This window comes from Lepidochelys kempii, chromosome 4 (genome assembly GCF_965140265.1).
Source record: "Lepidochelys kempii isolate rLepKem1 chromosome 4, rLepKem1.hap2, whole genome shotgun sequence".
Classification (NCBI taxonomy): Eukaryota; Metazoa; Chordata; order Testudines; family Cheloniidae; genus Lepidochelys; species Lepidochelys kempii.
This window is the reverse complement of record NC_133259.1, coordinates 84,207,779-84,232,142: the sequence shown is the minus strand read 5'-3', so window position 1 is coordinate 84,232,142 and position 24,364 is coordinate 84,207,779. Positions and strand designations below refer to the sequence as shown.

General features: G+C 41.2%; 1 protein-coding gene across 4 annotated transcripts in view; it reads left to right on the top strand.

Annotated features, from left to right (window-relative positions):
• Window positions 1-24,364, top strand: part of SLC7A2 (solute carrier family 7 member 2) — a 106,321-nt gene that overhangs the window by 48,704 nt on the left and 33,253 nt on the right. For 2 of the 4 annotated variants that reach the window (XM_073341922.1, XM_073341918.1), the window contains exon 1: window positions 14,877-14,945. The exons of 1 other annotated variant lie outside the window; for it this stretch is intronic. The gene's annotated coding sequence lies outside the window, so the exon portion shown is untranslated. Of the gene's footprint in view, window positions 1-5,894; window positions 5,937-14,876; window positions 14,946-24,364 lie in introns of those variants that run through there. One more of the 4 variants, XM_073341920.1, reaches the window with a different exon arrangement.

Sequence of the window (24,364 nt, the reverse complement as noted above, 5' to 3'; positions counted from 1 at the left end):
GACTTGTGCACGTCCAGCTTTTCTAAATAGTCCCTAACCACCTCTATCTCCACAGAGGGCTGGCCATCTCTTCCCCATTTTGTGATGCCCAGCGCAGCCGTCTGGGAGCTGACCTTGTTAGTGAAAAAAAAAGTAGGAGAAGCTGCATGTGCAGAAGGAATCTGTCTCAGAGCCAGGAGTAGAATGCAGTAGTGCTTAGACCACTAGATCATGCTGCCTTTCATTCTATTTTGCTGCTGCCACTCTTTGCGGCTAAAGGTTGCCCATGCCACTGGGAAGGGTCTTGTGGGTGGCCATTGTGAAGCAGTGCTCCCCACAGCTGCAGGCAGATCTGAAGTCATTCCAGAAATCAAGGGAACAGTGAATACAGTTTCCACAACTTCAAAGGCCTACTCAGGACTAGGGCAGGTGAAGTGGGAGTCATGAGTAGGCTTGCCAACTTTCTACTTGCACAAAACCAAACATGCTTGCCCTGCCCTGCCCTGTCCCTCCTATGAGGCCCCACCCATGCCCCACCCCTTCTCCGAATTACCGCCTCCCACTCACTCTAGCTCTGGGCTGGGATCGAGGGGTTCAGAGAGTGGGAGGAGGATCAGGGCTGGGGCAGGGTGTTGAGGTGCAGGTGAGGGAGTGAGGGCTCTGGCTGGGGGTGCGGGCTCTGGGGTGGGGTGAGGGGTTTGGAGTGCAGGAGGGGGCTCTGGGCTGGGGCTGAGGGGTTTGGAGAACGAGAGGGGGCTCTGGGCTGGGGCAGAAGGTTGGGGTGCAGGGGGTGTGACAGCTCTGGCTGGAGGTACAGACTCTGAGGTGGGGCTGGGGATGAGGGGTTTGGGGTGCAGGAGGGTGCTCTGGGCTGGGATTGAATGGTTCAGAGGGTGGGAGGGGGATCAGGGCTGGGGCAGGAGGTTGGGATGTGGAGTGAGGAGGGCATGCAGGAATGCAGGCTCCGGGTGGTGCTTACCTCAAGTAGTTCTCAGAAGCAGTGGCATGTCCCCCGTCTGGCTCCTACGCGGAGGTGCGGCCAGGCAGCTCTGCAAGCTGCCCTGTCCTCAGGCGCTGCCCCTGCAGCTCCCATTGGCCGCGGTTTCTGGCCAATGGGTGCTGCGGGGGAAGCGCTTGAGGTGGGGGAAATGTGCGGAGCCCCCTGGCTGCCCCTATGCATAGGAGACAGAGGGAGACATGCTGGCTGCTTCCCGGGAGCCGCACAGCGCGGAGGCTAGCAGGGAGCCTGCCAGCCCCGCTGCGTGGTGCTGCCAACCAGACAGTCAATGACCAGCTGACTGGAGCCGCCAGGATCCCTTTTCAACTGGGTGTTCCGGTCAAAAACCAGACACCTGGTCACCCTCATGAGTAACCATGATCTTTAGGAAAAATCAGTAATAAGCTTTCAATCCTAGTAATGTGTTTACATTGGGTCTGTATTTCAATGTTATTTTCACTAGGAAAAGGGCTAGAGGATTACCTTTTCTAAATAAAAGGCTTAGCCCTTACATTTCTGGTCCTATGTCCCTTCATTTCATATGGAACCCAAAGGCTGGCAGTGCTCAGAAGTTAACTTATTTGCATGAGTTTACTATTGTGACTGGTGGGGATAAAGTATCTATCATGAAATTACTTCTAATGGTGGATATGGAAAAGAGAAAATAGTGGTAGAAAACTACAATAAATTTAGGACCAGAAAGCCTCTTTCTTAGAATTCTGTAGGAACTAAAGAATGAAGTAGTTGAGCTACTAATAAAAAAATTAAAAATGGCACTGCAATCAGAGAACTAGAAGGTGGTCAAGTTTGTAACTTCCTCTTTACAAAGAGCTAAATGTGAGCCTAGGAATTACACTGATTAGCTGCCCCTTAGACACATTTTGGAGTAATGTGAAAGATCCAGTTACAGAGTGAGTAGGTGACTGCAATATGGTAAGGGGAAAAATCAGTGTAGCATTTGTAAGGGTAAATCATGCTTTCCTAATTTGTTAGAATTTAACTTTTAAAGAGTTAACAATTTAGTGAAAAAGTAGAAACTAGATTTAATTGAGACTTTCTAAGGCATTTGCTGAAATCTTACACGAGAGGCTGTTATGAAAACCTGGTAACCATGGGGTGAGACGTAAAGCACCCCTGTTATTGGTTAAAAACAACATAAGAAATAACAAATAAGTAGGAATATCAACCTCCAGGTGAGTCTTAAAGCCAGTCCCCAGTGTGGAAAATTGACTGTTAGTGGAGTACTTCAGGGATAAGATGGGGAGTAGTGCTGGCTGAGAATTTTCCACAGAAATTGGATTTTCAGTGAAACAGGGGTTTTTTTGTTAAGAGTTTCTACTTTCTACAGAAAATTTTGACTTTGAAGTTGAAATTTTCTATGAGAAATAGTTTCCAACCAGCTCTAGAGAGGATGTTCCAAGCAAGGAAAGATTTTAAAAAGCGAAACAAAACTAACAAAAAGAAAAGGAGTACTAGTGGCACCTTAGAGACTAACCAATTTGTTTGAGCATAAGCTTTTGTGAGCTGCAGCACTTTCATGCATCTGATGAAGTGGGCTGTAGCTCCTTTTCTTTTTGTGAATACAGACTAACACGGCTTCTACTCTGAAAACTAACAAACAACGCTTACCCCCAAAAACAAACAAACAAGCCAACCAATCCTGAGATGATTTGGCTGGAAAGGAGAAGAGTAAATGGACGGATATATGAGACAAGCATATATAATATGATAAAATAACGTCTGATTGGATACTTATATTATGGAAAATGATACATAGAAGAAGACAACACTATGAATAGTAAAGGATACAAATTGAAAACTGATGAAAGAAAATACTTTTTATGCACCATGTAATTAATCTGTCGAATTCACTGCCATATATTTGGGTAAATAGCTTATCAACATTTTTAAAAAGTTTAGACATTTATAGGGATGAATATAGTATTTGCAGTTACACAAGCTAAGATAATGGTTATGAAAAATATCCAAATTATAAACTAATCACTACCCATGGTAAGGAAGAAAGTCTGCTCAGTAGGTTGTTATTACACGCTTAGCTAGGTATATTGGGAAGTGTATTCATTTTCCCCTCAAACATCCATCATAGGCCATTGTCAGAGACGGAATATTTGTGTAGATGGACTATTGGTTTGGTTCATTATGATGCATAGCGACATCCCCATCAGTCCTATGGTGAAGGTGAATAAAATGTAGAACAGTAGCTGCACATGAAAAAGGCATGGAATCGGGTGCTGATATTTTGTTTCCTACCATTGCTCTTATATGCAACGGGAACATATGGCCTTGTTAGGACTTGAAAAATGTACCAGATATTTACTAGCAGAGGTTTAATCTGCTGTGTGAAAGGCCCCACTAGCGAAGAGCCTGGGGAAATGACTGGTATGCAGCACTAGATGGAGAAAAGTGCTTCAATTCCTAGACTTTTAAGGCAAGAAAAGACTATTTGATTATCTAGTCTAATCTCTTGTATAACAGTCACCCATGCCAGTCACTCCAGTACTGGGCTCAGTAACTTGTATTTGACTAACACATACCTTCCAGAAAGGCATCCAGTCTTGATCTGAAGATCTACTTACCCAAGTGCCACCACAATGTTATTCCCTAGTTCCTGACTGAGGGCTCCATTTTTTTAATCAGCCTCTGGCTAGTAGGTGGTTTTAATAAACTTGGAGCTTCTGCACTTATGACTGCGGGAAGGGAAACATTTCATTCTCCATCCCTGCCTCACCACTGAGAGTGATGGGGTATCTCTAGTACTCTTTTCTTCCCCAGAGCCTCCTGGCTGCTGTGGGGGTGGGAGAGTAAGGAGAAAAGTATCTCCTACTCTTTTCAGCTCCATCTTCCATTTTGTTGGGTGATCCTCACAGGGCTAGATTCACCACAGGGACTTAAGCACTGCAATTCTCAGCATTGCAGCACCTAACTTTAGGCTGTCTAGTAGAATTCACAGCCTCAAGTTAGGCTCCTTATAGAATACATGGGGAGCGTTTGACACCTAAAAAGGAATTCACAAGAGACAGCCTGCTAAGTAGAGATCTGCCTAAGGTAGCTTAAGAGAGGTGTATAGTCTGCTCTACTCCCCATTCTCAAAGGGAGTCAGGGCCCCAAACCAGATTAGTAGTTTTTCTCCAAAAAAAGAGGGAAAGGTGGTGACATTCCTCCTTGCTCCCTCTCCCCAGGCTTTTGACCAGTGGATATAACATTTACAGAAGGTGTAGGAGATCTGGGTTCAAGTCTTGTCTCTGCCTGATAGAAAGCAGAGGCAGTGAGACCTGGGTCTCCCACCTCTCTGTTGACTGGGCTATTGGGTATTCTGAGGGGCTCTCAGCCCCTGCTGTTGGAGATGTTTCACTGTGTATACATTAAGTATTAAGTGGGGCAGAGGAGAGTGTGAGAGAAGAGTGGTTAGGGGGCACTCATCTGTGAGGTGGGAGATCTGGGTTAGGTCCCTGCTCCACATCAGGCAGAGTGGAGATGGGTGCTTGGGTGAGAGCTGTAACCACTGGGTATGAGAGTGGCACAGCACCTCTGCCCCGTGTTGTGTGTGGGGATTGACCCAATAGACATTCTCCAAGGTGGGGGACTACCTTGTTTGTGAATCGCATCAGGGTTTAGGCATGAGTTAGGTACTGAGCTGCTGGTTGGTATCAGGAATTAGGCAGCTGTACACATACCCAGCTGTCAAAATTTAGGCACCTGGAAGAATGTAATGGTGGAAACATAGTGTATGTGTACACTGCAATAAAAGACATGTGGCATAGCCCTGGTCAGTTGACTTGGGCAGGCTTGTGGGACTCGAGTTGCAGGATTATAAAATGGTGTGTAAATGAACAGGCTTGATCTGGAGTCAAGGCCCCACGGAAGGGGTGGGTCACAGAGCCCAGGCTCTAGCCCAAGCCCAAATGTCTATTTTTAGCCTCACAGCCTGAGCCCTGATAGCTCGAGTCAATTGACCTGGGCTCTGAGACTCAGTTCTGTCATTTGTTTAATGCAGTGTTGATGTACCATAGGTGCCTACAGGGGTTAGGCACTCCCTGAGTAGTGGTTTTGTGAAAGTCAGTGGTGCCTAAATAGTGGACTTATTGTGCCTAAAGTGGCAGTTTAGTGTCTAAGTCACTCTTGTGAATCTAGTCTCCAGTGCCTACCTCTGCTGCTTTTAGCTTTGCCAAGCAGCAGTATGGAATGGACTTGATTCTGGACAGTTTCACTCCTGCAGTGGGATTTTGAATAGGCTTGGTGAAACTGACTAGAGTCTTCTTCATTTCCCTCTCCTGCTGCTTGGCAAAAGAGGCTGTTGTGCTTTATTTTATTTATTTTCTATAGTGGGAGTGTTAGCTTTAATTTTGACTTTCTTGGCTTTCATCTGTTTGTGTCACAATCTTTGCTATTTAAACTTTCTCTTTACATTTATACTTCCAAACTTTACTCTGTTATGGATTTTGGTGCCCCTCTGCCCCCTCCCTAAAAAAGTTTATTTTGAGAGTATAGCTTTAAATAGCTAGTTCCTCCCATGGGCTGATTTATAAATCAGTGCTGTGGAGGGGAGTTAGGGACAGCACTGTGTGGCAATGTTACAAGCAGTTTCTGTAGATCTCTTGGGAATATCTGGGATTCAAATGATGATATATAGTACTGCTGTGTAACAGTTTGGGATACCGTGAAGGTCAGATTAAATGACCAGTACTGGGGGCCAGTAGAGCTATTAAGAGTTTGTTCCTAAGGAAATCTGTTAAACCTCTTTGTTACACTTGAAGCTTCACACTATCAAAACTACTCTATGTGCTCGCCTTAGTCAAGTAGTGTCAGTGTTTTATCAACAGATAATTGAGCTGCTGTAAAAAATTTTTGGAAAACAGAGCTGTGACTAGCCATTTTTTGTTTATGATTTTTCTTCTAAAAACAAACTGAAAAGAGAATTAAGGAAAACTTGAAAGAATTGGTAAGTGATAACTCTATTTAATATAGTAGGTGCCATAGGTTAAAGTAGAATGTCAACAGTCTGGTTAGATCATAAGACAACAAAACAAACTGAAACAAATATTTTTTTAGTCTTTATACAAAATGTGTAAAAGACATTAAATTTTTTAAAATGATATGAGAATTACATTTATTTTCCTGGAAAATTAGTCTACCTCACTATTTTAGAATTATCCTATTCTTAGTATCTAATTGTAATTATTGAGCTTTTTTTTTTTCTTCACTTCAAAATTTGTGTGTGTGTGTGTGCTTTCAGACTTCCACATAAACAGCATTGCTGTATATTCTCACACTATAAGTGACCCACATGATATTTCTTTGCAGGAACCTGGTACTATTTTCAGAATAATGGTGTGTGTGTCTGTGAAATTACATTCTAAAGAGTTATTCTTAATTTTATACAACATTTTTCATTGGCGTCTTAAACATTGTGTGAATCCTTTTTTATGACTCTGAGTATGGGGGAGTTATTGGGAGCTTTAAAGAACTAATTTTTAAAAAGTGCAACCTACATCTTTAGTCAGCATGTTGAAAGCAAATGCTTGCTGTACACTTCCCGATTAATCCTTGGTATCCAGATAAAGAGAAACAGGTGAGGGTTTGTTTGTTTAAAATGTTTGTGCCTTACTTTTATTTTTGGTGTAGTAAATTGTTAACAAGAGCCTCTTTCACCTTCTCTTCACCCTGTATGTGGGCTAGACTTTGTCATTCTTATTCATGTTGAATAGTACTTTATTCCGCACTGCAAGTAGTCCACAGCAACTCATAGACTAAGGTACTGCTCAGCACAAGCAAGGAGCATAAAATCTGGCCCTAAATAAATCATAGTTGTAATTGGTTTTGTCTGTGTGTATTTTGTTGTTTTGTTATTTAAATCAGCTATTTGTTTAGTTTCCTATTTCCGGATCCTACAGTCTTTACTCAGGCAAAACTTCTGCTGACGTCTCTGGGAGACTGCAGCCCAGAGATTTCACTGGGAGTTTTGTGTAAGAGCTGCAGGATTGGGCCCACAGTGTATATGTGTGAGGCGTCACAAGAAACCAGATGTAGTGTCTGAATTAGAACCCTGCATAGGATTAGTGCAGAGCCCTGGAGCAGGACCAGGATCCCCAGGGTCTCACAGGACCTGCTGCCATAATAGGAGGAGTGGGATTAAAAATAGTCCCACGCAGGACTCTAGTCTGGATTTCTGATTGTCAGTGTGTGCATTCCGTGGTATGAGAGCCCAGACTTGAATTTCTGTTAAAGTCAGTCTTTTGGTTGCTTAGCATCTCATTGGAAGGACTTCTTATTATGCAGAACTGAGCCCGTTCAGTATGTGCCACAAAAGTGAGATAATAATGACATTTAAATAGGATGGTTTATTGGTAACGTTAATTAATGCATTTGAAAATGTGAGGGTTTAGAAAACATTGGCTGGTGCTGCCGTTCTCTTCTCTTTGAGGGATCTCTAATGCAGTAAGATGTTTGTTATTATTTTAGTTTGGAGACTGCCTCTCAGCTTGCACAACTTGAAATTTTACTTAGTGGCTTTGAATCATTGTAGTTAAGAACTGTCCATTATTGCTGTTCAGAATAAAATTTTTAATTTTAAGCCAACATGGATATAAAATCTTGGAAACCAATAGTATTTTAAAAGCTTCCAGGAGGTCTGGCACATTTAAAACTGCAGTGAACTAATGCCCTGGTATTTTAATGACTTTTGAAATAATATGACCTTTTAAAATTTTACTTGGGTTTTCTTTTTTCTATCAAGAGCCTTAAGACTAAAATGTGTATTTAATTATCCTGGTCTGTAGCTCCTAAGCATGGGATCATTTTAGAAGATTATATCAGATCTCTAATGACTTTATTAATCTATAAAAAGAAAAGGAGTACTTGTGGCACCTTAGAGACTAACAAATTTATTAGAGCATAAGCTTTTGTGAGCTACAGCTCACTTCATCGGATAGCGAGCTGTAGCTCACGAAAGCTTATGCTCTAATAAATTTGTTAGTCTCTAAGGTGCCACAAGTACTCCTGTTCTTTTTACGGATACAGACTAACACGGCTGCTACTCTGAAACCATTTATTAATCTAGATATGAAAAAGGTTCTTGGTGGTAATGCATGAATCTATTCATACAACACTAGCCAATGATACTTCTTCGATGGTATCAGAATGATCTAAAATTACAAACTGAGTCATAACTTTTCCCTGGGTATGGCAATGGTTGCAGTCATGTTACAGCTGTTAGTATGAGTTTGTCATATAATATAATTCCAAGAAAAACACTGAGGGCAAGATTCTGATCAGAGTTATGCTAGAATAACATGGCGTAATTGTGGGTAATTGAGATCAGATTCTGCCCAAGTACATTCCCAATTATATTTCTTATCTTTTACTGTATTCTGCTTCTATATTTCTTAGTCTTCTGGAAAAATGCTGCCCCTAATGGTAAAAGCATTCAATGTAGTACACATGTATATATACCATAGTGTATGTACTCCAGTGGTGAGCTGGAGCCGGTTCGCTAGAACCGGTTGTTAAATTTAGAATTTAATTTAATTTAGAATCGCGGAACAACCAGTTCTAAAAGGGCTTCTAAATTTAACCGGCCAAAAGTGGCGCCTTAGGCGCCGCCCTCATGGGTGTTCCAGCCCTGGAGCACCCAAGGGGAAAATTTGGTGGGTGCAGAGCACCCACCGGCAGCTCCCCGCCCCACCCCTGGCCCCAGCTCACCTCACGTCCACTCCACCTCTGCCTCCTCCCCTGAACGCGCTGCCCTGCTCTGCTTCTCCGCCCCCCACCCCAGGCTTCCCGCGAATCAGCTGTTCATGCGGGAAGCCGGGCCGGGCCGAGAAGCAAGCGGCGGCTTCCCGCTCAGGCCCAGGGAGGCGGAGGTGAGCAGGGGTGGGAGGGTGCGAGGAGGACCGCCCGCGCCGCAGCAGGTAACCTGGGGGTGGGGGTGCGCAGGGGAACCGCTCCCCGCCCCAGCTCACCTCCGCCACCCTCGGCCTGAGTGGGAAGCCGTGGCCTGCTTCTCAGTCCTCCCCGGCTTCCCACCGAACAGCTGATTCGCTGGATGCCGGCGGGGCAGCGGGGGGCGTGGAGAAGCAGAGCGGGGCGGTGGGTTCAGGGGCGGAGGCGGAGCGGAGGTGAGCTGGGGCTGGGTGAGGGTCGGGGAGCTGCCAGTGGGTGCTCTGCACCCACCAAATTTTCCCCTTGGGTGCTCCGGGGCTGGAGACCCAGGGAGTCGGCACCTAAGGCGCCACTTTTGATGTGATAAGTGGGGGAGCAGCTGCTCCCCCTTCTCCCCCCCCCCGCCCCTAGGAGCCAGAGGGACCTGCCGGATGCTTCCTGGGAACTGCCCCAGGTAAGCACCACCGGGACTCCCCACCTCGCCACCCGGCAGGTGCCTCTGGCTCTTAGGGGTGGGGTGGGCACCCACTACAGTGGCCCATGAGACCCTCCTGCCCGGTTCTGGGGGCTGTCAGGGGACAGAGGAGGGGGTTGGATGGGGCGGGGGTCCTGGGGGGGGGGGCGTCAAGGAACGCGGGGGGGTTGGATGGGGCAGGAGTCCCGGGGGGCGGGGGTGGGCAACGACCCCCTCGTGGAGTGAGGAGGGAACCCGTTGTTAAGATTTTGGCAGCTCATCACTGATGTACTCTAATATTTATTTAGTTTTCTAGTCTCTGTAGATGTCAATAATCCCAAACCAAGAAGGTAATAAACTGCAAATCTTGTTAACAAAAGTTGGCTGTACCTTCCTCAAAGGAGCAGAAAAGGTGGTACAACAGAGTTCCATGACAGTCCAAGAGGGACAGCGCTTAAAGCAGAACAGCAATCCTCTAATTCATATAATCATACTCCTCTCTGGATCATTTCTTAGAAAAGCAAAGTGAACCACATAATCAGTCATATCAAAGGCAGCTGATAAATTTGAAAGAACCAGGGTGAAATCATGACCCCATTGAAATCAATGGGAGTTTTGCCACTGACTTCAGTGCGGCCAGAATTTCACCCTCTTTATGCATTGCTGTAAGGATATTATATAACCCACAAGACCAGCAGTAGATTGTGTTGTACCCAATCCTAGAACCAAACGGACAGGGTAAGGGAACTCTGAGGACTCCAGTTAGTACCAAACTAACTAGCCATAATCTCCTTTCTATCAGGGATGCTAAGTCAAAAGCAAATCCTATTTGTCCGAATGAATTCCCCCGGAGATAGCTTGGAAATCTTAGCCAGGCGAGAGAAGCAAGCTCCTGAGATGCATCCAAGAAGCATGTGTGTATTCTGGAAGCCATGATCAGTGTTTGCAAGACAGAGATCTCCCTAATGACTCTGGCCACACTGCTTTCTATTCTTATTCATAAAGGGAAGATTTGGAGACCTCTTGTGTTTAGAAGAGGCAATCCTAGAAGACTAGTGTCTCAGATTTTGTAAGTGGTGCTGAAAATGAAGAAACAGGGGAGCTCCAACTACCTAGGAGGATGAATAACTATACTTCCCTCTTCCTCCTTATAATGAGATACACTAAAGTGGTTTTGCAAATTCTGCTCCCCTCACTAGGAACATGAACTGGGTATTTTCCATCGCAGCTTGCACTAATGTAGCATTTTTAAGCATTGGTTTTGAAATGTATTTTGTCCTGCTTGAAAGCAAATACATGCTAGAAAAATGTTTCGTTTGGCTAAGTTTCTACATTCCTTGTAGGGTAAATCATCATAATCATGTATAAAGAAATAGTTGCCTTGCCTTGTCAGGATGACAATAATAACAAAGAAAAGAGATTTTTTGATGGTATGGAATTGACAAGCCAGCGGGGGTGCCAGAGACTGTGGTGGAAGAGAGGGTAAGGGTAAGAGTTCTAGAAGGAAAGCATGGTCCCTTCTACAAATTGACCTAAAATACTTGTTACTGCTTTGGAAATGTGTCAACAATCCTAGTAGGAGGAAACACAGCATTTTCAAAGTACTTATTTTGACTAAATCCTGACACCAGTGAAATCTCTGGACGCAGTACTTCAGATGTGGCCTCACAAGTGCCAAATAGAGGGGAATAATCACTTCCCTCGATCTGCTGGCAGTGCTTCTGCTAATGCAGCCCAATATGCCGTTAGCCTTCTTGGCAACAAGGGCACACTGCTGATGCATATCCAGCTTCTTGTCCACTGTAATCCCCAGGTCCTTTTCTGCAGAACTGCAGCCTGTAGCAGTGCATGGAATTCTTTCTTCCGAAGTGCAGGACTCTGCACTTGCCCTTGTTGAACCTCATCAGATTTATTTTGGCCCAATCCTCCAATTTGTCTAGGTCACTTTGGACCCTATCCCAACCCTCCATCTTATCTACCTCTCCCCCCAGTTTAGTGTCATCTGTGAATTTGCTGAAGGTGCAAACCATCCCATCATCCACATTATGAATATGTATATGATACTTTTATGGAGACTTGTACACTTCTGTAATTGTTTCCATAATGAAATGTAATTATTATACAAGACTATGGTATGTACCAGGACTCAAAGAATTTGAACTGTTTTCCTGTTGTTATTTTTGTAGTTCTGCACCTAAGATGAAAAAAAAGACCGTGCTCTAAAATCATTACAGATATTGTACCCAATTACACTCACAATTTATTATGAAAATTAACACAAACAAAACTGTTGGTTGGTTTTTCTTTTTTAAATCCTCCTTTCAGTAAAAGGAAGTGCTATTGTATATGTGGACTGAGGAAAAAAGCTTAAATGAATAGTTTGAAAACAATATCTAGTTTACTAGATATGTTTAACAGTTTAATATAAGCAATGTACTGATTCGCTGTATTTTGTCAATTATGTCCTGTACAATTGTGTGGCTTCCTTTGCCTTAATTCCTAAGTAACCAACCAACCAATTGGGATTTTTTTTTTTGCGGGGGCACGCGTGTGTGTAAAACATATACACACATTTTACATGGATGGGCTATTACCAGCAGGAGAATGAGTTTGTGTGGGGGGGGGGGGGCGGAGGGTGAGAAAACCTGGATTTGTGCTGGAAATGGCCCAACTTGATGATCACTTTAGATAAGCTATTACCAGCAGGACAGTGGGGTGGGAGGGGGTATTGTTTCATGGTCTCTGTGTGTATATAATGTCTACTGCAGTTTCCACGGTATGCATCCGATGAAGTGAGCTGTAGCTCACGAAAGCTCATGCTCAAATAAATTGGTTAGTCTCTAAGGTGCCACAAGTACTCCTTTTCAGTTTTTTTTTTAGTTAGATCACTAATGTCCCAATCTTGCGTTGTGCTCCATATAGGCCGGCACAGAGCACTGTTGAAGTCACACAGGGCTCTGCACAGGTGCAGGCGTCTGACATCGAAACACAGCACAGGATTGCTACTTAAATCAAATGCATTATATTCACGTCTACCAACAAGGTAGCCATGAACATAGCTATAAAATTCTAAAGGAAATACTCTTTTCTGCAGTAATATCAGGATCTTCAGTAGATTTTTAATGTCAGACAGCTTGTATCTTTCCTGGGTGGTGAATGTTTAAAGTAAAGAAAAACCAGTTTACTATTGATTACAAACAATGGGGCCACTGACCTGGGCGGCCGTTGTTCACACTGACGTCAGAGGGAGTTGATGACACTCAGCACCTTACAGCTCTGCCACATTTATTTTTAGAGGCTGAGGTTTCAGAAGAAAAATCAAAAGAAGAGGGTCCTATAATCTTCAGGGGAATATGAGGCAATTAGCTGTTGTCTTAAAAGCAGGAGTATTTTTAATTTTTAGATCTATTCAATATTTTGAAGAAATACACTTGCTGTTATACGATTCTAGCTTTGGGGGTATTTTTACCCCAGGCTTTTGATTTCTGGGGGGCAGTATCTAATTTACTTGGTTTAAAAATACTTGGCACCTGGAGGACGCGGGGTAACACCTTAGGGGTATGTCCCCTGAGAACTGGAAAAGTTTCAAGGCTTTTGTGGAATCACAGGAGGGCACTGTACTGGGCAAAGGAAAAGTTTTTAGCTTGCAGCAGGAGTAGGCGTAAGGTTTTTCAAGAGTAATTCCTGCCTCTCTCCTCCCAAGAATTCTTTTCCACTTAACAGTTTGCACTCCTGACATAACTGTATCCCCCTGCTGCTGGCCCCTCTCTCAGGCTGGGTACTAGCAGGGGAGGAGAGATCAGGTGGGGAACATGGAAGAGCTGGGAGCATGGGACAGCTAGGGTTGCCAGTTTTGGGTGGACATACTCCTGGAGTCGAGGTTTCATCACATGACATAATCTTTAATTAAAGATTAATCTTTACTTCTTGGACACTCCAGGACAATCCTGCAGGATTGGCAACCCTAGGGACAGCTAGGGAAGCAGGAAGGGAGTCCCGTGCACTTCAGGGGAGAGAGAGAATAGTAAATGGGAGGAAGGCAGAGCTCAAGTTGGCAAGGATGGAGTAGGAGTGGTAGGGGTGACGTGCAAAGTATTAATATCTACAGAGGTTTAAAGTGGTTCTTGTTTTCTTTTCATAATAAGAATCCTTTACCCCCTTTTTACTTTTATAAAAGAATATCCTGTGTTGTTATGGGAAATGGTGTCCTGAGCCCCAGTCCTGCAATATTGTTCTACATAGATGAATAACGTGTCTGAAGCAGTTGCCTTGGCTCCAGGATTGGGACTTGCTTAGAATGGCTAAGGCCAGGTTGTCTCTGGCCCTTGTGTGTGGGAACAGAAGGTACGGCTTGAGGGGCTTTCCATATCCCCATCTTACATAACTGCAGACCCTGCATATAGGGAGCAGAGGGACTGGTCCCACTTGGGGTTGCAAACTGTCTCCACAAGCGTGGGAAGAGGAGGAGTATGGCCCCCTCTCCTGCACACAGGCCTCAAGAGCAGGCTAGTTGAAGGACTGTGCCTCCCAGAGTACACTCTCAGATGGTGTATCTCCACTTTGGGGTGTACACAATCTAGAGTGCTCTTCATTATGAAAAGTGTAATGACATGATACACTAAAAAAACCAAACCAGTGTAAACAGTTGAATAAAAATGTTACTGCGTTTGGGGTTTGGTGTGTGGTTGTATTGTTCATAGAGTATTTTTTTTTGTATGTCATTGGAAGCAATAAAACTACAGCTATACTTTTCGATTTAGTTCATTCTGGAAGATAATTTTTAACCAACTGAGGCTTGCTTATTGGTTATGTCACAGGAATATTTGGACTGTTATTCCAATTACAGTCCTTAGCACTTTCATATTTCAAACCATATATAGGAGAATGTGCAGAACAGCATGTCTCTATAACAGTTCAGCAGAACTGGGGTATACTCTCTAGCTACACTTCTTATTTTATTACAACACTGTTTTCAAAGGGGTGATTTCAGTTTTTTAAAATAATTACTTCAACTAATGCAGAAATATTTTAAACATTTCAGCATTGGATTGTGTGGGTTTGAAGATTAGGTTTGCGAGTGCTTTATAATAGTACTGTAATGGTGGATTATCCTTTTATAAGGACTGCAAATATGAAATCTGAAGATATTTCCCTTCCCCAGGAGGCCAGAGAATGTTTAGGTGCTTTTTTTTAAAATGCAAACATCTTTAGAGAAATGCAAGTCCCTATCTATGCGTGATGGACAAAGATGCCCATTCAGGTATTAACACCAATTGCGTGCATGTATGTGTGTGTTTAAATATGAAAAAAGAAGCTAAAAAAGAGTTCACTTTGTGGCTATAATGAATCTGATTTAAATGGAACAGCAGTAACACAGGTTTTTTTCCCCCTGGTGAGTAAATAGCCCTGTAAGCTTCCTATCATCCAATCACCTGTGGTTACTCTGCCTCCACCCCCAGGAGCCAGCAGCTCCCACCTAACCCACAGTTTTAAAGCAGATAGTGTGGCAAAATCATATAGAACCGTTGCTGCTCACATTTAAGGATACATTACTGCAGGAGTCATTTATAAGAAAGGCAGAAGCTTGTCCAACAAAAAGTTGCATTGAACCAGAAGGTCAGTAATAAAGTTTCATGCTAAGAAACTCTTTTTTAATAAAACAGTCAGTTTCAGTACACATGAAGATTTTTAATATCCTGAAAAGGTTATGGATTATCAAATATATTAAAACAATTTACTAACGTTTTATATGCTTTTGAAAAGCAAGACCTGTGTCATGCAAGTATAAATATATCATACCTTAAAGTATTAACCCTATTAATGCTTCTCTAACTATCTCCTTTCAAATGCCATACTGATCTCCTTTCAAATGTGTTAATCAAATAGAGATGGTTTCCACATTAACCTAAACAAAGACCATTTCTGTTTGAAGGAGGCTAAGTGTTTAGACATTGTTCTGTTGTCTTGCTTTTCTTAAATATCATTACATTAATCTTTCTTTTTTTAAATATTAACAACTTTTGTGAGGATCTTATTCATATCATCAGCATTTATAATGCACAAAATTAAAAGTACAGTTATTCATATGAAATCATGTATTGATATGTTAGTCTCATGTTTGCACATTCTGCAACTTTCAAATCTTTGTTCTCTTAATTTCATAGAGGATGAACAAAACCAAAGTTAAACATCCTCATGCCAGGAAAGACAAATCAATGCTAAAATTGAATTAGGCCAAATTAACTTAAGATGGTAGTTATAAGGAGAGCTGGTATAGTTGGAGAGCATATTGGTACAATTTGTTTCAGGTTTTTTGAAGGAAATAGAGGCTGAGGAAGGATTACATTTTTATCTGGAGAAGGTTTCCATATTTCTTTCCATTTTGAATATTCTACGGGAATTGAGGTCTGTAAAACAACATGTCTGATAGATATGAACGCTACTTTCTTTTTAAAAAATGGCCTATCAGATGAAGTCCTGTAAATAATGTGAAGTCAGCAAAATATGTTTTAAGAACAAATAAAGGTACCAAAAAACCTCTTGAAAATTACTTTCCCCCTGGAATATTTAAGCATATATGTTAACAATAAAATTACATTTTGGACTGCACATAGTGCTTGCTTTGTACAGTACATACATTTGCCATTTATATTATAGTTTAAAAAATGCAAAACTCAGGATGAAGTATTTCAAGAGCCTACCACAGGATAGTAATTAAATTGTAAGGTGTGTCTTCTAACACCCCTAGACAGGGGAATGATTTGTAATTTTTATGTTATGTATTTAAAGCAAAATTTTATTTCTCAGAGTGAAGGCAGAGATTAGAATATAAAATGTAGATTAAATTGTTTTTCTGTAGGCATACAGACTGTCCATATACACCTATTGATTTTTTTTCAGTTATTTATGAAGTTTTGTGACAAAATTAAGACCAATTCCTGAAACACTTTACATGTCTGTGGAAGGGTCAAACCTATTTAAGAGCTGTATGGAGACTTTGTGGAAGAGGACTCTGTATCCCATGAGTACTGTGACAGTTTAGGGGTCTGCCTGGGTACAAATTTGAATTTTTTGATATTATGAACCCTTTGTGTTCTCTCTCTCTCTCTCTCTCTCTCTCTCTCTTTCAAATTACAAACTCCAGTTTGTTTTTTCAGCACTATTTTGATTATAAGCCTGTTCTGTAGCCTCCATATTGAGCTGAAATACACTGGAGGTGTCAGGAGAAAATCTGGTACCTAGATGAGGGCTAATAATGTATGGTTGTTAAACCTTAATGATCACCCATTCAGATGGAAGCACCCTTGGACAAAGAGCTGGCTGTCATCCAGGGTAAACCAGTTTTTCAAGTCTGGACTCCCACATGGATGGTGACCAAGCAACAAAGCACCCGATGATCACCTGATGGGGTTTGAGGCTGACCAGAGAAGTCATTTGATGGGGAGGGGAGGGATTGGAATCCTATAAAAGATAGGTTTCAGAGTAGCAGCCATGTTAGTCTGTATTCGCAGAAAGAAAAGGAGTACTTGTGGCACCTTAGAGACTAACAAATTTATTTGAGCATAAGCGTTCGTGAGCTACAGCTCACTTCATCGGATGCATTCATTTATTTGAGGATAAGCTTTTGTGAGCTACACCTCGCTATCCGATGAAGTGAGCTGTAGCTCACGAAAGCTTATGCTCAAATAAATTTGTTAGTCTCTAAGGTGCCACAAGTACTCCTTTTCTATAAAAGATAGGGTCTTTCAACAGCCATTTTAGAAAAGACCCCAGAAACATGCTCCCTCAGAGCTATCAGCATAGCAACTATGCAGCCACCAACCCCTTCCCCAAGGACCCTAGAAGATAATGCATGGAAAGAAATGTGTGTGACAGTCAGCAGCAAAGCATTTAAGAGACTGTTGACCTCTTACAGCATATCCTTAGGCATACTTCAGAGCAGTTATCCAAAGGGAGAAAGACCATCAGGTTGGAGTGTTTGAGGTTTTTTTCCCTTCGGATTCCTTTCTTTGTGATAGAAATCTATTGGAAAAGGAATCGGTGGGCCTCCTCCTAACCGCTCCTACATGACTTGGAAGAAGTGGGTTCTGGGATAGATTCTGGTCTCATTCTCTCCCCTCCATGGCAGCTCTCCTCCCAGGGCTTCAGTAACCTCCTTAGGTCCCTGCCTGAAGAAAGAGGATAAGGAAAACAGGTTCCACAGAGGGCTGTTTAGGGGGGGCGGGGGTTGCTTTTTTGGGCTTGGAGCTCCCCAGTGTACTCTTCCACATCAAACCACCCATTCTCAAAATGCATCAACCCAGTGTGATGCTGGATAGGAGTGAATGATTGACTGATGTGTGTTTTACACCTGCCGGAGGCTTGGGATTTGGCTTTTACAGTGTAACTCAATGGCATTTATATAGTACTTGTGGTAAACATGTTTCTGCTGGAAAAATTCTTAAGTCATCCACAATCAGCTTGTCGAAATACTGCCTCCAATGTGATCTTGTCTACTCTTGTATGCTAAGCCGGGGCAGGCTTAAGTAAGAACTTAGATAGGAGATACCCTTCAGCTAGGGTGCTGCAGAAGATTGTATTAGTGATTCAGTAGGTGACAGTCAGTACTGAACAGGGTGGATTTGATTTAAAACACTAGTCAGGAAGACTTGATTTAATCATTGATTTCTACATAAAAGTGCATTCTTGTTGGTTGTTATAACCTTAATACATATTCTTCCCAACTCAGAGGTAGATGTAGGTTTCATTTTTAGAAGATGCACACTATACATTTTTAAGTGATTTATTTTGAAAACTTTTCAGATTAGTTTTACAGCTGTATCAGAATATGAATGATTGTTTGGTTATTTCATTTACCACAGGTAATTGAAGCAGATATTTATGAAGTCATTGGGAGGTGAACTATCTCCAGTTCAACAGGTTAATCATTAATATTTGGAGGATTTTCTTGTCAGGCTGTATTAGGAGGAGAACATCACCAGACAGACATTTAAATTGTTTCATTTAACTAAAACAACAATGTTCTGTATTCTAGATTTTTTTTCTTCAACAGCAAACATATAATATTTTAACAAAACAAGCGTATGAATTTTTGAATTTAGTTAAACATTCAAGTTTTTTAAAATCAGGCTTGTTTATGTTAAAATTGTTTTTAACTAAAATAGTTAAATGAAATATTTAAAAAACAAAAACCCAAAAATTAAATCGACTTTGTCAGCCAGGTCAACATGAGAAACTTAAAATATTGGCTTCTGCAGCTAACTCAGTCGTCTTCACCTTCATTTTCCTGTTTGTTCATCATCTGGAAAAGAAAAACAAGCTTTCCTGCTTTTTCAGGTCCCAATGGATTTCTCAATTTGGAATGAATTAGTCCAAAGGAAGAAAATATTCTTTCTACGCTGGCAGAAGAAGCTACTGCTGTTAAAAGTGAGATTATCACTTCAACAGTCTCTGAATCCAAGTGCTTAAGTGACTTCCACCAGTTCACTGGTGTGACTGTCTTTAAAACATCATCAGCAAACATGTATTTCTTGAATGGTTCACCCTTAGCTCTGAAGTGTATTATAGTTGGCATTATGGAGGGATGCTTTCTGGATGTCCATGTCATAGCCAGCTCCTCGTCTTCAGCAGTTAAGGTTTGACCCTAGTACCGAGTATTGAGAATATTTGCAAGAAAATGAATGGGAGATAGTATTTGTCCCATTTGTTTTTTAATGCTTGTAATTTAACTCTGTCATTGCATATTTCTCTTTTTAAGATCTCACTCATTTCCTTCCACATTTCAACAGAGTCAGCTATTTCCCTGCATTTTGTTCAAGGCTACAGAAATAGGCTTCAGGGTACTCAGCATGTGTTCAACGCAGGGATTTGGAGCAATCAAATTTTTGAATTGCTCCACTCCAGCTCCACTTCGGCACCAATAGTGACTGCTCCAGCTCTGCTCCGGCTCTGCTCCGCACTCCGACTCAAATTAATTTTTAACTAAATAAAAAAGAGCATACTGTAATTTTGAAAAACATTATTTTTATTCAGACTTTTAAAACAATTTAAATGTCATCAACAGTGATACAAACTAGAATCATTCATAATTCATTCTGTAAAAAAATTATTGCAGCAATCAAATCGTCTTTCATAGCCTGCCGCAAATCATTTAAAATTAACTTTAAAGCCGAAAACAGTCACTCTACACTAGCTTGAGTTGTTGGCATGCTCAAAGCAATTCTACAGGCAGCCTGAATGCGGTGTGGGTAGGTGTGAATGGCCTCAAAAACAGACTTAACTTTTAGCCTACCAATAGACTCCATCGCCTCACAATCTTCCCAAAAGTTTCTCTCGAATAATGCTTCATTACAATTTTGAATCACAGAAACTCGCCAGTGTCTTTCTTGTTTATCCAATTCCTTTTCGAAGGCGTCATCTTCTGAAGAATTGATGCTTGAGTTATCTCCATTTCCCTGTGATGGTTGAAGACATCTCAGGGATGGACGCTCGAACAAGTTCAGAGTAGAGACAGAAGTTTGAGAACAGCCTGCTATTTCTGAAGGATGTGAACTTTCTGTAACCGCAGATTCAGTTGTTGATGATTACTTTTGTTGTGTTTCATTTTCTTCAACCTCTTTCGCAGAGTTCAAATGTAGCAATAGATTTTGTTTTTCAAGTCGTCGAGCAATATCAAGGAGCCCCTCTTTTGCCTTTGGTATTTCCCTTGAGGTAAGAAGAATCCGATACCATGGGTCAAAATAAACTCCAGCAAGGAAATGAATATTGTCAAAAAGCTTCTTTTCACATTTCTGCATGGAGGATAGAATTCCTTTTGCAATTTGTCCACCATTTTCTTGCAAGAATTTTGACAGTTTCTGCCATTCCTTCATTAAAACTCTTGGGGTTACACTGACAGCTTGAAGATTCACGGTTGTTTGGTTTGGCTTTGCCAAGAGGTCTCGTTGGTTCTTCACTTCATCCCATTCAGCTTTTGTTAACTTGAGTTCTCTTGTTCCAGCAGCAGCCACTTGTTCACAGTAAGATTGAAAAACGAGAAGCCGATCAATCATCGCAAATGTTGAATCCTAGTGAGTCACGGTATCCAATGATTGAGTTACCCCATGTAGATCAAGCAGAACACTTCGAATACTTGGGGTTTGTAGTTTGACAACGACTTGTCGAATTTTTGCCAGAAATTTCTTTTCATGTTCTTTGTTCAGTCCATCCCAAATTGCCAACTGAAGAGTGTGAATACCACACGTCATCAGTTGGACTTTTGAGTCATCCTCATGAAGCTGTGTTGGAAGTATGAGGCTAGGGTCATTAACCCATTGCGCAGCAGCATCCATGTTGAGTTCGATTTCATCCATTCCTTTAGTTCCTTCATCAGGCAAAATAGCTTCAATTCTGTCCACATCCCTGTTCTCAGAGGTAGAAATGGTTTCATTGTCCTTGCTGAAATTTTTGACGGTACACATTATGTTTGCTGCATTGTCAATGCAGATGCTCAGCACTTGCATTTCACTGATCCCAAATTTTTCTGAAATAGCTTTTACTTGACTTTTCATGTACGAAGAATTGTGACGTCCTTCAGTGTCAATTATGTCCAAGGTTTTTACCACAGATTTATCTTTTCCTTCTTCATAGTACTGAGCATTGATTGCAAGGAAATTTCTTTTTCCACAGGTTGCCGCATCCATTTTCAGGTTGCACAATTTTTGCTCCAAAGCTTTCTTGAGCTCTTCGTGACGAGACTCAGCTGTGCTGATAGCTAAATGATGAACCGCATCATGCCCCGTCAAAACGCCAAGCTGCCAACCCATTTCACCTGCAATTTTTGGAATCCTTTGTTCTTTAGCCTGAAGGTAGTGAGTGGTGTTGAACTCAAGCAAACTATTTCCATCAGACCTTCCCGGAAAGTATTGGCATCCATGGTGACTATAACCTTTGAGGACTTCAAATATGAGTCAAGTTTTGTTTGCTTAATTTTGGGTTTCTTTTCAGATGAAGCTCCACAAACAATCTTTTCTCCAGGAGTTTTCAAAGAGCCAGATGAACGTTGTTTAGCCATGTCAGCTTTCTGTTTTGACTCATCTTCCTAGTCCTTTCTTGTAACCAGAGCCGCATTGTTTCCAGGAGGTTACGTTTTACATGCCGCCAATGGTTGAAACTTTTCATGGCACTTGCTTCACTTGTCTTGAAGCTACATGGTTTGAGCTTGCCATTCGCTTCCTCTTCCAGCTTGCACGTTGCTGATTTCTTCTTTGCTTTTCCCAAAAGCCCAAATTTGGGCTTTTCAAATTCAAAACTAAAGACGTCGTTGAGATCCTTTTCCGTAAATCGGCTTTCAATCATGGGGGGCAGATTTGATTTTTTGTTGAAGCCACGGCCAAATCTTCATGTGCTGCTACCGCATCCAAATGTTTCTTGTTATGATCTTCAAAAAGCAATGAACAAAAGCATTACATTTTTTAATAACGTACCTGCTTGTGATATCTTAACCACTTAAGGTACTTCAAATTTATTTTGGATTTTCTGGACAAAAATGATCGCCTTTTCTTTTTACACAAAATTATTATTAAAGTATATTTTAATTTTTTAAATGTTTCTTGCAGTTTTAATGAAGTAAGAAGTATTTTAATGTACATAATTAATATAAATTTTTATTTATAAATTGCAAGTTACTTTTTCTTATGAAATTTTGCAGTAAAATATTTGAAATATTTCCCAAGTTTTTAATTAATATCTCAAAAACGCTTTAATATAGATATGTCAATGAAATTTGGTAAGTGCCGTAGCGTTAGTACGTGCTATCGCTGTTCTACAACATTAATTGTTGGGAAGTAACGAGGCTACATGTTACAAGGTTGAAAATAAACTTTAATGGGAAAGCGGATTCAAATTGCAAGCACAGTCCTTTTAGTAAAGAGAGCAAATTTTCAGAAATATGTTTTTGCTTCATCAGCCTGAATAGATAATACAAGGTAGAGCAAATAATGGGTTCTATCTTGTATAATGTTTCCAGCCTGATGAAGGAAAAACGTATTTCCAAAAATTTGCTGTCTTTACTAAAAGGACTGTGCTTGCAATTTGAATCCACTTTCCCATTAAAGTTTATTTCCAATGTTCTATCATACAACATCATTCAAATAAAATGATTTAAACTACAGGCGTCGTGAACTAGGGGGACTGGGCCAATTTTATTTAATATTTTTTAAATCTTTGACTATTTAACAGATACGACCCTGGAATACGATTTAATGCTAAAACATGCATTAAAATGGTACTCTTAATTTATTTTGTGTAATTAACCATTTTCGAGAAAACTGTTTAAAAATTTTAATCTGCTTAGATGCTTAGAATGATACAAACAATTTTACTTATTACTTATTTTTCAACTTTGAAACCATAAATTTTAAACGTAATAATAAATAATAACCAAAAATTCTTAACTTATTATGGAACATAATATTACCGCTCATAGCCAGGGGCAGTCGACGACAAGCCTTTCTTGAAATATGAAATAAAAATGACCAACCGCCATTTAGGACGCCTATGGTTTAAATAATTTTGGATGATGTAATATGGTAGCACATACTAATGCTTAGACACAGACATAATTTCATTACTTTATATTAAAGCGTTTTTGAGATATTAATCAGAAATTAACTTTTCGTCACCTCCTTGAAGGGACTGTAGCTCCCTTAGGAAGAATTTTAGGACACATGTTCACAGAAATGTTTTTTCTTAAAATGACCTAAGGATTCACCCCCAAAGTTGTGTTGGACATTTTCCAATCACTCTGGATATATCACAAAAATCACTCCTAATTTATGCAAAAATGTTTACTGTATATTTATATGCCTGCTGCACGCGACTTTTTCAGTAAATTTAAAATTACAAACAACGCTACCAAAAGACCGTTGAACAGATGACATATAAAATAAGTCCTCCAGAGTGATATGGAAGCATGTACAAATGAACAAATGTACCGGTAACGGGAGCCCGTGTGAGAAATGAGCTTAAGTGGTTAATATCTCTTGTGATATCTTCATATATCAATAAACAAAAACATTATTTTTTTTTGCAATATACCTGTTTGTGATACCTTAAATGTTGCGTCTTGCGTCACATTTTTCCGTAATTGCAGCACTCAGCACGTCTCATTGATCAACCCTTACAAAAGGAGTATCAACACATACTAATCTAACTAATCTACACGAGTACATACTTGCCTAACCTTGGTACAAGGGTGGGAGCAGTCTGCAGTGTTGCCGGATGTCTGATAATTATCTGATTCTTTAATAAAACATATCTCCAAAAACTTCGTAATTTTGTATCTGTACATTAAATCTTGATTTCGGCCGAAGTGAGGATAACTGTGACATATTACGTAAAGTGGTAAAGTAAATGTTAATGCCCTTCAATGAGGAGATATATTCCTCCTTCTGAATGCTGGTGTATTCCTTCTCAATGGTATTGCACAAAGATCCCTTCACCCAGGAGTGAGAGTGAGTTTTGGAAGTTGGTAGCTGAACCCCCTATATTACATTCCATAGGGACAAGGAAGTGCTGATACCTCACCTGACATTCATTCCTAAGGGGGTCTCAGAATTTCATCTAAATCAGTCGACCAGCCTGCCAGTTTTCTTCCTGAAGCCACATTTGGCACAGGAAGTAAAGAAATTACACACACTACATATGCCCAGGAAGCTGCTTTATTACATTGCCAAAAACCATCATCCCATCTGTTTATAGCCACATCCAGGCATTCTAAAGGTCAAGCCTTCTTGCAGAGGATACCAAAATTGATATCACAGTGTCTCTTGCCAACTTACCAGCTGGTTGCTGAGTCTTGCTGCTTGAACTCTGCTGTACCTTTCCCATTCAACAACATCCTCTGCCTCCTTCAGAAATGTGCCAATTTCTGAGAGCTGCCAGGCAACAACATGGAGTAATCCACTGACCTTTATCAAGCATTATGCACTGGACTTAGTGGGTAAAGCCAGGGGTGCTGGAACTGGAGAAGCCAGAGGGGCCATGCTCACCCACTT